General features: G+C 27.8%; 1 protein-coding gene across 1 annotated transcript in view; it reads left to right on the forward strand.

Moving 5' to 3' along the window:
• LOC106679283 (agrin) overlaps positions 1-5,506 on the forward strand; it is a gene marked incomplete in the record, with an annotated part of 134,309 nt that overhangs the window by 104,335 nt on the left and 24,468 nt on the right.

Raw genomic sequence — 5,506 nt, forward strand, 5'->3', positions numbered from 1 at the left:
ATTTAATATTTTAACTGTGTCTCTATGTTAATAAGCACATCAATTCTCGAAGTTTTACAAAACTACTAGACAGAATGTAATTTCATAATGAATAAAGTAAGAGTAGAAATAATTAAAAATCTTAAAAGTTACATAATTTTAGGAAAATATATTGGCATGGCTATACATTAAAGTACCCCATAGTGAAGGCTAGAATAATAGAATTATGATTAACAGTTATGCATAGAGATAAGCAAATCAAAATGGCAAATATCTTCCCCCACCTGAATAAACACAGACGTGGCTCAATAATGAAATATAAATAGGGTTTGATTTAGAATGACAACAAAGTCAAATGTCAAAGTTCATCGTAGATCTGAATTCCAATACTCCTCCCTGCTAATGTTCCCAAATCCACAAGGTGATATATTTTGCGAAAAGGAATCATAGTGAAAACATTGGAATAATTTTAGTAAAACATTGAGAGCTTAGAAAAAATCAGAGAGAATACATCCTCTTCGAGTTCTATAGGCCATTTAAATAATTTAAAACCATTATGCATTGTCTGTTTACATATCTTGTTTAAAATGAGTGGACTTATCAATCATTAACAAAAAAAAACATTACTGACAAACATCTTCTGATTCTAATTCATAGAATGGCATTATAAAAAAAAATTAAAGTTGTAACTTCATAAAATTATTTCAGAACTACTGGGTTAATATAGCAAATGAGGATTATTCAATTAAAAGTCCATATTTTTGGAAAATTATAATAGGGCTATCTCATTCAGACAATACAATTTTCTATTAAAAATGTTTATTTGTAGTACCTACTTGATAGAAGAAATTTTTTTTTTAAAATAAACTGATACAAATTGTAGGAGGTAAATTAGATGCGAACCCCTAATTAGATGTGAATCCCTAATTACCTACAATATTACCAAAAGAAAGAAACCTGCACTATCCAATTCAAAAGATTAGGCATTTTTCTCATATTACATCATAAATAGGGCCCAACAAAACAGTTTTGAATTCTATTAAATTATATATTTTTCAAGAGTCTTATGTCTAATATAGAAGGAAGTTTATAGTAAATGTTTACGTTTCTCTCTTTCCAAAAGAATATATATAATATAGTCATGTCTAGATGCACTACATAAGCTTAAATGTGATTAGATCCATTATTTCAAATCAATTTAATATTTCATATCTTTATCAATGAATACTATTGTTCAAATGGATCATAAAAAGCTTATGGCCTTTCCTTTCAGCTGATTCATTTATAAATTGTTTAATTTTTTTTTTTCACAACATAAAATTAACCTTATTGATTTAAAATACCTCAAGTCATTCATATTTCTTTCTAATAGTAATGGAAACAAACATTAAATAATAAAGTTTCAGTTTATCATTCATGTGTGAAAACTGTAGGTGCAAATATTTAATTTTTTTTTCATTAAGCTCTTATTATAATTACAAAAAAAGTGGTTCAGTTTATTAAATAAAATTATAAATTCAAAATAAAATAACCATGTAAGTGTATTGTGAATTCTGTAAATTATAATAATTTAAACAGAATAATCAACAAGATACCTAGCCTTAGAGTATTCCAATTAGAACAAGCTCAAGATATTTCAAAATTTCCAAAGAATTTTATAGCAGTCTAAGAGTAAAAATGATGACGATTTTGTCAATTATGCCCAAAATGTTTGTTCCTACTTTAAAAATTCAAATGTATTTAGTATATACATCATCCTACTCAAACCTGAAGCATATTTAACATATAAGTTAAATTTAAAAAAAATAAGGTGCATCAGCCAACTAAAAGTAAGAAACCCGAAGCATATCAAACTACACCACGGAACCAAAACCATCACTTTCAAGGCAAACGAACTCTGTCCATTCTACAAAAGTGATTTCAATAATATATGTATGTATAGTTGACCGTAAAAATTTAAATATAAGAAGATGGTCAGGGTTGCGGTCAAAAAAGAACAAATAGTTATAAAGAATTTGTTATTTGTTTTACCGCAATCCTCACCATCTTCTTATATTTTAATAATAGTTTGTACCACCTTTACAAAAAATAAACAATATATCTTAAAGCCCCCCATATCCATATCTTGCGACTTACAAAACATTGAAAATATATTGAACATTGATAGTGAAGCCATTGAAGCATTGAAAAGACTATATATTTACATTGTAACAATATGTAATAAGTTTAATTTTGTAAGTGACATATAATAATAAATAATATAATAAATTCTAGTATGTAAATAGTTTTTAAAGCCAATTAATATCTTCACTTATATCACGCTTTCGTTTATTTAAAAGAATTCTCATTATTTTAAGTTAAATATAATGGAGTAATATTATGTTAATAGTTGTGTATTGTCCAGTCTGTTTTTTATTGTTTTGTTATATAATTGTATACTGTGTTATGAATTTGTACAAGATTTTGTCTTTCACAAATAAAATAAAATCTATTCTAGAATATACATCATAAAAATATATGTAAATTATATACAAGTTGAATATATATTTGGATTGAATATAAATAGAACAAAAAAGTATACATCAATGATGTCGAATTTCAAGAAACTTTAACAGGCAATTTTGTGTACCATAGCAAACATTTAAATTAACAATGCGTAATTTTAAACAAATAAGATCCAAAAAGTAATACTTCATGCTCATATGAGTAATTTTTCCACCAAAAATATAACCTTGATAGTTACTAGAGATATGTTTCATCATTCTAAAGCAATTTGCTAATACTTGGTCAAATTAATGTTCAAAAATTAGCTTTATAGCATAGAATATGAAGATAAAAAAAAAAAGTGTGCTCCACCAACATAATTTACTTAATTCTTTATCTTACATTAAGAAATCATTAAAATCTCAAAAAAATTAAAGTAACCCATTAAAATAGAAAAATTTTAACCAATTAATTAAATACCAAAACAAGGATTGTTATGTAATTCATCATGTTACAAGACTATTACTTAATTTCGTAAAAAAAAAAAACACTTCAAATAAATCAACATTAGATTTAACCTTCCATCACAAAACTTTGTAATTTTATTAATATTCATTTAATATCGTTCCTGAAACAATTCAGTATGCTAAGTCTCAAAGGAACTAGTACTCTTGTTTGATAAACAAGCATGCTTCAAGGTGAAAAAAACAACAGCTGATAAAAATGTAACAGAAATAATTAACTAACATAAAAATTAGTACTTGAATACTTTCTATCAGTACTTGATATAGTATATTATACTTGACTATAATGCAATTCAACCCAACCATCACTTTCCTCATAACAGTTCTATTTAATGAAGGTTAAATAGGATAAAGTGTTTCTCATGACTGACATTTATGCAGGATTTAGGTACATGAACAAATAATTTCCAAAACGGGATATTAACTACACATAGTTAGTTCTTAAAATTAAAACCATTAAACAAACCAGATAGTAGTAATAATGACACAAATAAAACCGTTCGCCCTCATCACTCCAAAGTATTTTATAAGTGTATATTGTACATCAAACCACGGTACTTTAATATAATTTTAAACTGTATTAGACCACACTATGTTTGTTTCATATATCGTCATGGAAAACGGAGTTCATTATAAGGATAAAAAGGTCAAATTTTATCCCACATCATAAGCCATAACTTGCAAATAATACTGAGGTGCACATTTTATAGAATATGACAATTTTGTCAATGAGCTGGAGCAGGTGAAATTTTATTTTTTTATCCCAAAATATTATATTTTTCAATTAGCTTTATGTTATCAGGAGAATATCAACAAGTTTCAGGTAGTTTACTCTTCATAATAGAGCAAGTTTTAACATAAACTAGATTTCTTCAACTTAAATGATTTAGTGTACTTCATACAAATTTAAGTGCATTTCAGAACCAATTTTTTAAATATTCACCAAGTATAAATGTGTAAGTATACAATAAGCAAGGTCTCATTGGCAAACTTAAACCCAAGACTATACAATCAGTATTATAAGTTCAAGTTTAATGTATCGCCCTAAAGTATACAGGACTCGCTTAAGTTCATGTATGCTGAGATAAACATTTCATTTCACATTCTAGATCCACAATGCACACAAAAACTATCTGCTTCCTTAATTAAAATATTCTTTTTTAAGCCCACAATCTCAGGCAAGTGGGGATTGTTGATATAATTTATTCATTACTGTAAATTTAACACGTGTTCCACATCAAAGTACAACAATATAAAGATGAATATATTATAATATTAATGTAATTTTCTCTTATTCCAACTCAAAATCAACTTCATAATAAACTGTGATATTTCGACAATAACGTCATTAGCATATAATTTAGCCATGTAGAGTATTATTCCTAATAAACGGCTCTGGACAACGACAGGGAAAATACATTAGTTAAAATTTAACTTTAACCACGTTGACAACGTAACAAGAGATACTTCTAACCATCCTAGTGACACGAATAAGGTTGAGCTATTTCCCGCACTTTTCTAACAGTTGATCAATGTTGCCTGTATTGTAAATATTTTATATTCATATTTATTAATAACGAACAGAATAAAAACAAATCATTCTAAAATTTATTGAATTTATTTTTATATTAGTTTTAATACAATTCAACACAAAGTTTACTTATTACAGAATACTAAATGTATTTATTTTAAATTACATCAAAGGATATGTCTGTTATAAAAAATTAATATATGACACTTATATCTTATTGTAAGCCTTTTCATGTTGCATATCCTTCTTTTTCACCATACGCCTAATATCCTCACGTCATGTTGATTCCTGATTCCCGCTAAGTACATTTTTTGATTTTAATAAATTCGTACATCTCATTCACTATAACTTCGCCACAATGCGCCCCCGCATACAGAGGATCCCACCACCTACCTTAAAATGTCTTTCAGGTAATAAAAGGATCATTGTCTTGTTGTATATATATATTTATATTTAATAATATATTATTCGTTTTAGATTGAAATAATAGGAGTGTAAAATAAAGAAAAGAAAAAACTATAATTTCTATCACGTTATTACTTTGTCTGAAACCTGGCATGAAACAAACCCACCTTCTTCATATTACTAATTATTCAGTCATACTTTATGGCCGAATAGAGGTAAATGGTTGAGAGATTGGCGCGTTCCTTTATGCATGTATGATTATTAAAATTCTATAGAAATCTTCTCCTCCTGACACCCCACACTTGGAGTATTTATTATTATTATTTATTTATCACCCTACCTATGCCTATTAGGCAATACGGGTGTTCGAAGCAGTTGGTACAACTCATGCTGCATATGTCAAACATTTACATAGCTGTGCACACAGCTTGCTATTGTTACAAAATAAATCTTGCTCTCCTCCTGAGGCCTTGCTGGTGTAGCTTATTCTCTCCTACCCAGGGAGAAGTGAGTAGGGCCCACAGTCTCCTTCTCCTCCTCCACAGTCTCCTTCCGATGGTCTAGTAGTGCGGGTAGTTTTCTT

Source organism: Halyomorpha halys, unplaced genomic scaffold (genome assembly GCF_000696795.3).
Source record: "Halyomorpha halys isolate HHAL.00 unplaced genomic scaffold, Hhal_1.1 Scaffold191.1, whole genome shotgun sequence".
Taxonomy (NCBI): Eukaryota; Metazoa; Arthropoda; class Insecta; order Hemiptera; family Pentatomidae; genus Halyomorpha; species Halyomorpha halys.